General features: G+C 34.6%; 1 non-coding gene across 1 annotated transcript; it reads right to left on the bottom strand.

The window, feature by feature from the left end:
- Positions 1 to 9,965: 9,965 nt before the first annotated feature.
- LOC114702557 lies at positions 9,966 to 10,127 on the bottom strand. The gene has a single exon (XR_003736009.1). It is a non-coding gene; the product is annotated as a U1 spliceosomal RNA (small nuclear RNA).
- Positions 10,128 to 13,035: the final 2,908 nt, after the last annotated feature.

Here is a 13,035-nt window from a genome sequence, read left to right as displayed (position 1 = left end):
TCCTGAAGCACTGTGGTTGAGAGTGACAATCTCACAGCCTGAACCTTGGTCAGCATGAATCTCATCCTGTCCATGGGGACAAGTTTGTTCCTAACGTTGTAGCTGTGATTTCCATCTAGGTAAAACTCAGTATGGAACATCTGAATGCATGACATCTAAAACACATCAGCACACCCACAGCATTCAAAGAGAGAAAATCTGCTTTCAATTCAGGGTATTACAAGCTATAAGGAATGCAACTTAAAGTTATGGATAACTTGACATACTGAAGTTTAGTATGTTTATCATTTTTGGAGACCTGCACCCTGTTCTTTTGGCTGTCTCTTGGATCTCAGCCGTTTACACACAATATTATTTATATTTTTCCTGCTGATGAAACAGCAATTAATTCCCGAGGGCTCTCTTAACATTATACATACTTTCAAGTACTCTATCACATTTCAGTACTTCAACATCACTGTTGAAGAATTTATAGTTGGGTCTAATAGAGCACAGTGAATTAGGAGATTGAGACTGATTACTTAAATTTTCAACAAAGATCTAGTGACAGTAGTCCAAAATTAAAACAGACCCTTTACTAGCAGAAAGTAGTTTTGTAGGTTAGAGAAGCTAACTTCTAGACTGTTGTGAGTTGAATTCAGAATCTATCACATTGAAAACTTTCCTGTCAGGGACTACAGAACTAAAATCTCTGGTAAATGTTGCATAGAATAACTACTTATTCTTTGCATAATAGAGTTTACATTGAGTATACCTAAAGAAGTATACCAGGAGCTACTTCATTATTATACAATTTTCTGTAGTGAAAAAAATAAAATCAATTATGTATCATAGAATATAACCTGATAAAGTTTTCACTGTTTTTGACATTAGAATATTCCCCCCGAAATTCATTGGCTCAATACTGTCTCTTTTAATTGGTAGATGTTCCTTTAATTTGTAACTGGAACTACAAGTTCATTTTCAATATATGCATCCTGAAAATTTAATAGCAAAATTAAAATTAAAATCGATTGAATTATGAAATACAGCCATCACAGCAATATGTGAGTCCATATACATGCTCCTTGGTAATACCAATGCCCAAAATCATCACCTTTCCTATTGCTGAATGATGGATTTGAGGCAGGAAACAGGACCATCTATGGCTCTCAGCAAATCAATATCTAATATGTCAGCACTCCCTTTTGCCTAACTAGAACCTTCCCTCCCCAGATTCCTAGAAGACACATATGGCTATTCTAACTTCTGAAAAGTTAAAGCTGGCAATCCTATTTAAAGGTTCCCAGTAGTCACCTAACAGCAGTGAAGAGGGGTAGCAGGCAAGAATAAGCTTTGCCTGTCTTTCTCCTCTCCTGAGCAGATGGTTGGCTAAAACTCACTTCACATGGGAAATCAGTTTTAGATTGTTAACGTCACTATATAGTAATGCACTATGACTGCCAAGGAGGTGAAAGAAGCTTTGGATTTATTTTGATATGTAATTGTGGTAATGCAAGTGGGAAAATAGAAGTAAAACTTTATATTCATCTTTCTTCTTCCTAAAGATTTTTCCAACAGTACCTTAAACATGGCATACTGAGGAGTGCTCCAGTGATACATGTGAACCATGGTAGATACACAACACAGAATGTTCAAACATGACATAATGCATTGCAATGGGACACACATGCAACTCATGGTTGATTACATGGGATCCCAATGCCAGTGCTTAACACTGCTGAGTAGTCCCTTAGATTATAGAGCAATATTTACCAATATAACTTCCTGGGGTTTTAATTATTTTTGACCAGTTTTAGGGTCCATTTTTACCATCTAAAGTGAGTGAGAGATTATGTCCCAGAGATTGGAACATAAAAATTTGCTTATACACTTTGTCTCATGTTGGTGATGTACGTAGTTTTGAAAAGTTGTGCAATGTTTGAGGCAGGACGTAGGTATACAGAGTGGGTCAAGGGAGGTGGGAGAGAGGATATGGGTCATGAGGATTTTTCCCAGCCTAATTCAATCAAGAGCTTCCTCTGCTTCTTGATCAAAAGAGAGATATCAAACTATTGATACCACTAACAGTTTTCCCATAGTCATGCCATCCCACCCAGAGCTGCCATCATACATTCTGTGCAACAAATACAAGTTGGAATAAGGTTCTTTTCCTAAAATTTGTCCTTGCCAGGTATTCTGCCACAGGAGGGACAAAAGTGACACAAGAATTTGCTTTATAAGAAATGTGTTTAGTTTCTGAAATGTTTATAACCTTCACCATATAAGGTTAACCTTTGTTGATAGGTTTTACTTCATTGTTGTTCTAGAAGGTGACTTATCAATGTGGCAAACTACAAGTTATTCACTAAATGAAAGAGCTCATCCACATGAAACAGAAGAGCAGAAGAATCATCTTAGGAAATATTTCAAGTGATTACTTCTTCCGTAAACCAGAAACTAGGTTGTGAACTCTAGCTTGGTTGGCAAAATGCTCGTCAATCAAGTGAAAGGAACTAAGTTTGATTCCTCGCATGGAAATACAGCAAGTAAAAAGCTGATTGTGAGGACCTGTGCGTATAATCCCAGTACTGTGCAGGCAGATACAGTTGCATCTTTGACACTCCAAAGACCTCCAACTTCTCCCACTCAGCAACCTCCAGTTCAATGAGAGACCTTGTCTTTAAAATAAAGAGAGTGGGCTCCTAAGAAAGGACATCTGAGGTATTTATACTCTGGCCTTCACATTCTCAAGCACACATGTTCAGAGGCACATGCATACAATTGCACAACTACATGAGTATGCAAGTTTATGTACACATATACAACATACACATACATAACCATGTGCACAAAAAAGAGTACTGTAATCTTAATCCAAAATCAACACAGGACTTATAAGAGCACACATATATCTGTGTATATTATCTTTTCATTGGTGAATATGCATATAGAGCTATCAAGCCTAGCTAACAGATATTAATAATTATAACCATAAAAGTTACATTTGAAATTCAGAATTGTAGTATACAAAAAGAAGCTTCAGATTTTCCATTCCAGCCTAGAATCCAAAAAGATTCATATTTAGTTTCAGTTATTCCCCTAGCTATTATCCAATTTTTGTTCTTTTGTTAGCAGAGTAAATATAATATGGGTGAGTTGTAGTAGATTGGAGGCCAGTTACAGTAAATTGCCCTAGATACCTGAAAGATTTTAGAGGAAAGTTGAAGTCATTCAGTACCTGAGTTAAATACACAAGAATAGGGTTGCTATTGGTTGCACCTATGTACAGAAGGATATCTTTAGTAAGCTATGCAGAAATTTAGAGTAACCGTCTTGTTATTACTAACAAACATTGTGTTTTTTTATTGCAAGAACATTGTTTTGCTAGTTGACACCTACATATCTGACTGAAACTGTTATAAGGCCAAGGCTTTGCTTTTTTCTTTCTTTCTTTCTTTCTTTCTTTCTTTCTTTCTTTCTTTCTTTCTTTCTTTCTTTCTTTCTTTCTTCCTTTCTTTCTTTTCTAAAACAGGGTTTCTCTGTGTAGCTTTGGAGACTGTTCTGGAACTTGCTCTGTAGACCACGCTGGTCTTAAACTAACAGAGATCCACCTGCCTCTGCCTCCTGAATTCTGGGATTAAATGCATGAGCCACTACTGCCTGGCTAAGACCAAGGATCTTACAAGAGAATTGCAGGTGTTTCTAATTCATCTTTTTTTCTATATTTCACTATCATCCAACTGTACTTATGATTTCTAGGATGTAGCATCTTTATTTCTATGTAAGTTCAAATTAAATAAATTTACTTATAAGATTAAATCTTTGCAATGTTAGTAGTTTTAGATAAACAAATCACATTTTTACCAATTTTCATATATCTATATGCCATAAATTTAACAAGTAAAATGTTTTCATGATTGATATATAGGCAAAACTTATTTTCTTTTCAAATACCTAAAATCTAAAAGAGAATAACAATATCTTAAACTCTTAAAGAAATATCATAAATTCTACCTTAAAAGCATCTTTTATGCTATACAGTCAAAGGAAAATAATAGACCAGATATGTGTTTTATGTAGTCCTTTGTGTTCATATCTTTCCTAACATTTTAAATTTCACTCTGCAATTTGGAACAGATTTGATCAACTTGCTTTCATGTGTCAGTGTTTTTCAGCTGCAATGAAAATAAACACATGGGCTTGGTTTTCTACCAAATTGTGGAGATGCTGACTTCAGTAGAAACATTATTTACTGTGGCACATGTCACATTGTAGAGACTTAGTGCACAGAGTCCAGTTATTCAAAGCTTACATGGAACTTTTGTGTCTCTGCATCTCACAAGCTGCCCTCAGGTTCTTACACAAATAGATACCTTTGGGATGTCCAGAGTAGAAGCTCTCTGGAATGATTTCCTTTCCCTTTAAAGTATATTTGTTATGAGAAAGGCTTTCAGGTAACTAGGTTTACTTCATGATTGATATGAAGATAGATGTTTTAACTTTATAAAAACATAAACACATTTGCTTTGTGCAGTTGACCTGACTATGATCTACACAAATACCTATTTAAGAACAAGAATTAAGCAAGTTTAAAGACTTTGAGATTTTTTTAGTGTGATACAAATTTCTGCTAAATATATAGAATATATTTTTTTCTGAGAGAAACCTTGCACATGTGAAAAAATTGCTAAAATAATTTTTCTTCTATAAGTTGTCAGCTTTGTAAATATAATACTTCCATATATATACTACTATATGTTTATTTTGCTCCCTTGAATAAATCTTCTTAATTTCAATATAATGAAATTTTTTTCTTTTTTTTCTTTTTCTTTTTTTTAATTTTATAAATAGATGAATAAAGTGAGATAGAAATTTGTTTTCATTTACAAACACAGGTCAAAGCAACAAACATCTAAGAGAATAAAGATTATGATACATTACAAGTACCAGCATCTTCCAGAGAAAGAAATGCTTATTTATTTAAGCCAATGATAAAGTTTTGGGGGATAAAAAACTCTGAGACTCTAACAATATGTTAAAGAGAAACATATGAGGTTGCTTGGAGGCTTTGATAATTCCTAGGATTAAATATTAGAGTAGCTAAAATGGATAATTTGAAGTAATAAATTAAATGAAACAACTAGCATTATGAATGAAGTTGATCTCAAATATTAATCCAAAATCAGTTTCCTTCCATTTATTTTTTTGCTTGTCTTTTCCTACTTCTTTAATTCCTTTGCTATGCATTTTCATATTCAAATGGAAATAGTTGTGCTATTCACCAAAGGCCCAGGAGACTGATTGTAACAGAAACAGTGTCTGGCAACATGTTTTCTCCAAATCCATCTGTTCCTGATATAGTTCAGATTTATTGACCAACTACTGGACATTGCCTCACTTCCAGTTCCATCTATGTTATGATAAATGGCATCTTTTCATGGCAATCCTAACCACATAGCAATTCCCAATATTGACAAATAAACTCTACTATAACTGGTGAGAGAGCATCCAAGCAACACCCAGCAACTGCCACAGTGTTCACAACAGGATGCTCTGTCTTTGCTGAACTGCTATGGTTCATTTCTAATCCTTCTCCTTTGTCTACACTTGTAGCTGTATTCCTGTCCTCTCTCATTTTTATTTAGTGTAGTAGAGTGGACTACATATGTCAAAGGCATGTAACTAGCAGTTCTAGGGAAAGAAAGCAGAGCCATAAAAAGTAAGAGAAAATCTTCTGAAAAACAGAAGTGAAAAAAACTATCCCTTCTATGGTCTACAATTAGGTATCTAAAAGTCAAAATAAAAAGAATACAAAAAATATTCTTGCCTTTGTGGCCAGCAAGAAGATAAATTGATCCTTATCAAAATACAAAATTCTTTCCATCTTTTAGGAAAATTAGAATTTATAGAATAGAGATATATAGTAAGCTTCATTTTCAGAATATTTTCTGATAGCTGTCATGAGTTTCCATTGGTTTCCTGTAGGACATAACCACAAGCAGCAGTATCAACAGATATTACTCCAGAGAGAAGCATTGCCTGAAGGCTCTGTGTTACTGCTTTGATGCATTTCAAGATGTTTTAAAAGGCACTGTTGTGTGTATATGTTGGGGGCAGATGTATTCATTTGCCTTGTCTGTGCATGGGAATAAGAATGACTTTGGTACATTGAAACCACCATATCCTTCAATGCTAGGAGTGAAAGTGTAAAGGAGTCAATGTGTGAATATTCATATTTCCTGGATTTAGACAGCCAGTGATTATCACTGCCCATAGAAGAACACTATGGAACAAAGAAAAAAAATAATTATCTTTAAAAAGTGAAGCAAACAAAGGAAAGCTCTTCTACACTTATGAATGCTGCTTTAGATCTTGTCCAGTAACTCAAAAGCTTTCTACTTATTCCAATCACCTAAAAGGTATATGAGTGCCTAAAAATGACAAAAGTCGTTGCCATAGGAATTAACGTATTTTCAAACATCAAACATTTAAGCCCATAGATTTGATTCTTTATTAGTTGGTCCAGTTAGATATGCAGGGCTGTTTATCAGAGCACGATCAAGAGTGAACACAGAGTATAGACATAAACATGAAGGATGTCCCATTCCAGAGACCTCCTCGATGGCAGAGGAAGCATGCCTTCGCAGAGTTGTAGAAAGTCATATTTGACATTTCCAGCAAATAAGCTGGCAGCTTGCTTTGGTTTTCTGTAGTCAGAGGCCATGGGCATGCCTTTGTTGAGCTATAAGAGCCAAAATGAAAACACCAAGAAACTATTGGGATACAAATTTTACATGGAATCCTGTGTGATGTAGAAACATACACAAGCCTCAGTAATAGATTTGTGCCACAAAGGTATGATTCTCATATTAAAATATGGAGTAAGTATCAGATGTTTGCTGTATGATCATGAACTGGAAAAGAGGTTAACAATGATGGTGGTGTTGGCGTTGGTGATGTTTTTGGTTGTTATGATATAATGATGATGATAGTTATAATAAGAAAAAGATTCCATTCAATTAAAAAAAACAAAATAGCATCCTCTCAAGCCTAGGAGTGGGCAAATCTCTTCATAATGAGTAAATCATGTTCTTTATAATATCTAAGCCTGTCATGAAAAGAAATATAGCAAGAACATAAACATCAGAAAAATCTAACTGAACAACATCCTTTAACCTTGAGGTTCCTCATCTATATGAGTGAAGATGTATATAAAAACTTGCCTTTAACTAAATGAGAATATGCCTAGCCAATGATACCATGCTTTCAAAACCACTCTGGTTATTGTTACCATAGAACAATTCTGTGCTGTTTGACTAAAACAACAGCAATGATAAACAAAGAAGATAAAGGTCATTTGAAATTCAGATATCCTGATTTATCCAATTCTCTAGTGTAGGTAATGGAGAATTTTTGATTCAATCATTCAGAATGTGTCTGAATACATCATAAATCTCTGAAGCACAGGGATCCCTTCATATAATCTTTAGAAAACTGCAAACAATATCTGAAAAAAACTGAATACTTCTATTTAAGGGTAAATAAATAGCTACATGTAATCTTTATTGATGAACCTTGCAGCTCTTTCTAAAAAGCAGCATGTGAAAACTAATTTCCTAGTAATAGTAACATATTCATCGCAAGTGTAGTCAAAACACAACAAATTGAGCAGTGGATTTTGGTTCACATCAATGCTTTTACATAAGTTTAACAAAGATTTAAAAATAAAAAGTTGCATTATGCTTATAATTTTATAGAATTTGCTGTAAACAAAATATGGCTTATTATTCTACTATGTAATTGGTTTGAATTCCACTTTCACATTAATATCTTTTGATCTCTTTCTGTGTAAAGATCTTTAAGAAGGACATTATTAATAAAGACTATGGGACTTTTGCAGCTTATTTTCATAGCCAATTTTTTTTATTTCCATCACCTTTTAAAATTTAATGAAACACTAGGTATATAACTTACATTGATTCAATTTCCTCCTAGCAGGATGCATATGTGAATCAGCTTCCCATTGCTTGATAAAAGCAAGATTACAACCAAAACACAGCCAAAGAAGAGTAGGTTTTTATCTTCACTTTTCAATCACATGAGACACTCATGGCTATCTTTCCAAAGTGGTAAGCATGGCGTGAATCACTTTAAGAGTAACTGTATTTGTTTTTAAAATGGATATAAAAGCACTAAAACAAAACAAACAGCAATCAACATCAACAGCAGCAAAAAGTCCACAGCTTTGTCTTTGCCTTATTCTATAAGAATCTTACTGTAATTTCCCCAACAGTAGAAAGTACACTTTAGTAACAGAAGAGGCAACTAAATTGTAAAATGTTCAGACTGTAATTATCATAGTATTTGTAGCATATGCCTGGTTATCTCAGGGGTTCTGGCTGCCTACCAGACTCAAAGCTATAAAGAATGGACTTACACAATTATAGTGCCAAATGTCTTCCAGTTTTGGGGGTTCCTTCCCTCTGTTGTCTGTATGTCACAGGTCAAACTTTCGAAAAATTGGACTTTTCATGGAATCTTTCTCATTGGGATGACTTGTTTATATAGGACAATTGATTAATTTGATTCCTATGAATGGTTTGTCAGAGAAATAAAACAAAATAAAACAACAAACACTTGCCCCAAATAAGTCTAGCATATGTGGAAATTCCTACAGACACATGGGTGACTCCTGACTGAACTTGTTAACAATTCTAATCCATATCAGACCACATAAAGACCAAAGACTGGAAACAGATAACCATAAAAACCTGATTATTGAAATATTTTACAATAACATATTATAGCTGTGTCTGCCATATCTTATGACACAAATGGAGAACCTGACTGGGTATTGAAAGAAAAAGAGGAGTAAAGAGTTTTCTAATTTATAGTCACAAGAGAAAGTGATGAGATAGCTCCAAAAATAGTTTAGTCTACTCAGTGTATAATTAGAGGCACTATTACTCTTCCATTGTATTGAACTGATCTTGTAAGTGAGGAACTAAAGGCATACTGTAAAAGCCAGACAACTAGGACCAAGGAAAGGGGATGCAAAACACAAGAGAAGTTTACCCTTCAGCTGTAATCACTTCCTTATAAGAAAGAAAATAGAAAATATACTTTATGATTGGAACCCGCAATTACAGAGAACCTCTATCAAGCATCATTTTCTTTGATACTCTTTTTAAACAAGGGGAAAAGTAAGTTATGGAATGTTAGAATCCCGTAGACATGATATGTATCATTCAGAGAAAATAAAAATAAATGAATAAACTCATACAAAGTTAACTGGAAACACAAAATGGCTACTTAATCAAATTTAACAAATTTCAGTTGACTTGGCCTTCATTTAAGGTCAGGACATTTATGTCAACTTGCTACAAGCTACAGTCATCTAAAAGGAGGGAACTGCTAGTGAAAAAAAATGTTTTTATAAGATCCAGATGTAGAAGATTTTCTTAAACAGTGTTGCTGTACTAGAATGGGGGTCCTAGATTCTATAAGAATTCAGCCTGAACCATGAAGAACAAGCCAGTAATTAACACCCATCCATGGCCTTTACATCTGCTTCTGTCTTCAGGTTCCTGTCCTTATTCCATTCCTGTCTTGACTTCCTTCAATGATTGACTATTATGTGGAAGCGTAAGCCAAATAAACCCTTTCCTCCCCAAAGGAAATTTCATTTCATCATATCTACACAGATATGTGAGACTGTCTGATTTTACAGGTTGAATTTGAAAGAAGGAATATTATGTACTGTAATTTTATTGCATAATAACACGGGAAAAACAAATGGGGAAGTACTATTAGCTACAGTGTTAACATTAAATAATTTAATACTTCCCTTTTTGTTTGGTCATATCATTTTATCCCAGCAACAGTAACACTAATTAAGACAATATAATATGTATTAAAATGTACAAATTCTCTCTTCTTTCTGAAAATATAAATGTGGAATACTGCACCTATAACATTTTTTAGGGGGGAGCATGAACATAGTGACTCACTACCACAAATTATGCAGGCGAGTTTTCCACATTTGGGGAAATTGCAGGGGTCAGCATATCTAGAGCACAATGGATAAGCACTGCCCTGGAGAAACCATGTTAGTGATCATGGTATTTCACCTTCCAGGTGAGTATCTAAAGTAATTCTGAAGCACAACCTATTAGTAGAGCATTTCATCACATCTACACAGATATGTGACACTGTATGATTTTACAGGTTGAATTTGAAAAAAGGAATATTATGTGCTGTAATTTTATTGCATAATAACACGGGAAAAACAAATGGGGAAGTACTATTAGCTACAGTGTTAACATAAAATAATTTAATACTTCCCTTTAGAAATTAATAAAGTGTTTCTACACAAGTAAAACACTAAAATGCAGTGAGAAATTTTCAAGATACCATTTTTAAAACTGTGTAAAAATAGAGTGATTTTGTTATAATAATTTAAGTCATGAACTGATGGGAAATAATTGCTTAATATAGCTGATAAACTCTTTTGATTACATAGTTAAATGCTAATTATGCAATTCTCCCATTACCTACACAGTTTCTCAACTGCATATTCATGATATAAGGAGCAGAAACATCTCTATTTGCTTGTCTTGTTGAAATGATGCATTTCTCCATTTCATTTTATTACTTGCATTTATCCTGCTTTATTTATTTAATTCCATCTCATTGCAGAGAACTAAAACTCTCTGGTTCACTTAGATGTGTGCTTTTGCTTCACATGGGAAAGTTTGCTGGTCATAGCTGTAGATGATAACCAGAAACCCCGAAATAATGACTGCACATGTCTATCCTCATTAACAGATTTTTTTATACAGAAAAATAAATGTTTTATAGTTCTTGTCCTTTTTTTTTTACACTTATTTGTAACACAAAGCTTAAAAGGTCTTATTAAATAAAAAAACACAGAGCCCTAAGAGGTGAAAGCCTTACATCAGGGAAACAGGGAAAGCCAGCAGCCAACCCCACCAAATCTGGAGTTTCCAAATGCGCAACTTCCTGTCTACCCAGGTTTTATAGACCTTGCTTTTCTGCCTTCTCATTGGCTACTTTAATTCAGCTACCTCACGTCCTATTCCTACACAACTCTGTCACTGTCTGTCTGTCTGTCTGTAAAGACCTCCAGGTTTCTATGGTTGGTACTGGGATTAAAGGTGTGTGTCACCATGCTTGGCTCTGTTTCCTAGTGTAGCCTTGAACATACAGAGACCCTGCCTGTTAAGGGATTAAGGTCATGTGCTGCGTGACTTATTTGTTTACTTAAAATGGCTGGTCTTTTCCCCCCTGATCATACTACTGAATAAACTGTTGAAATTTGGTTGAATAGGGTGTCTAGGACTAATGGCTTTTGATAATTACAGGTATTATTACTTATTATTCATAAATTCCATTATTAAATTCATATCTTACTTAATTGGTCACTTAAATGAAAAAAGATTGAAGAACTAAATCAAATCAAACAGGGAAATACATCTTAAACAATGAAAAATGATATAATGGAAGATTGAAAAAGTTACATTTGCCATGACTAATAAAAGCCCTTACATATCCAAATGACTAAATATTTAGTGGGTTAATGGCCACATATTCATGGTATACAAACTATCTTACTTTAAAAATATGAATTTCAGAGATAAAAGAGAATATTCATTTCATTTTAATAAGGATATTATTTTAATAGTTCTAGCAATATCAACTTGATAAAAGAGAATACCTGTTTCCTCTGCATTTGGCAAAATTCTTTCATGTAGTAAAAATGACAGTGCTGATGGCTGCAATATCAATATAAAGCTAACTTTGTCTGTAGGTAAATACAGCACGTTAAGCATGACAAATATTTTGATGGAGAAGTAGCTTAATAGTTAAGAGCACTTGAAAGGACTCATGTGCAATTACCAATATCCACATGGTGGCTCACCACTCTCTGTAATTTTTATTCATGGGGAGCTGATGCACTCATCTGACCACTGCAGGCCCCATGTATGGTATGGTTCACTTTCATGTGTGCAGGCAAACACCCACACAAAGTGTTTTAAAACCTTAAGGACAAGAATGACAAAACCTAGGAAAGCTAGAGACTAATAAATTTGTTCACAGAAGAACGCACAGGCAAAATAAATCAGTGCCATACACCAATGAATCAACAGCAATGTAAATACCAGAAGGGCAGACTTGGGCAAATGCCATCCAGGTGAGCAACAAAATCCTCTACCATTCTAAATGTTCCTTTCATTTTTCATTTCTCTTTTGTGTGTGTGGATATTCTGTGCAAGCACGTGAGTTTGACCCCTTCCTCAATGACTGCCCATCTTATTTTTTTTACATAGTTTTCCTATGTGAACCTCGAGCTTGCTGGTTTAGGTAGGATGGCTAGTCAAAAAGGCTGTAGGACTGTTCTGTTTCTCTCTCTCCCCCAGGGCAGATATAACAGCTATGTGCTACTGTGGGAGCTTTCATGTAGGTGTCAGGCTTTGAACTCAAAACCCCACTCTTGCGTAGTAAGCCCTGTAAAGAGCTAAGCCATGTTCCCAGTTCTTGTGATTTTCTTTTTAAGAAGTTTCTAAATCCACATAGTTTAAAAACATGTGCAAAAGTACAATTGTGTTTTTTTATGCTAACCATTTTTTTCCAAAATAAATGCTAGAAAATAAAGCTTGAAGGTACAAAAAGCTGAGTTTGAAAAGTCTACACTGATGAGCTCTCTCAGAGGGACCAGAACCAGGTCTATAAATATCTTCAAGGTAACCCTGAGATTAAGGGAAGGACGTCATTTATAATGTCATAAGAAAGGAGGACACAGAACAATGCCTGCAGCTAAAGAAAAGGAAAAGAAATGGCCGGTTATTTTAAAAGTTCTTGATACTGAGGTTAACTAGTTTGATTCAGTAGCAGCAGCACAAGCTTTTATGATCAAGTGCAACTTTTTCAAGGTAGGTGGGTTTAGCAAATTAACAACTGGGCCATTCTTAGTTCCGCAGAGCCCATTAAGAAAAATGCAAATGCTAGTGAGAACATGCCTCATTCATTCAG

This window comes from Peromyscus leucopus, chromosome 9, assembly GCF_004664715.2.
Source record: "Peromyscus leucopus breed LL Stock chromosome 9, UCI_PerLeu_2.1, whole genome shotgun sequence".
Taxonomy (NCBI): Eukaryota; Metazoa; Chordata; class Mammalia; order Rodentia; family Cricetidae; genus Peromyscus; species Peromyscus leucopus.
This window is presented reverse-complemented; position numbering and strand designations above follow the sequence as displayed.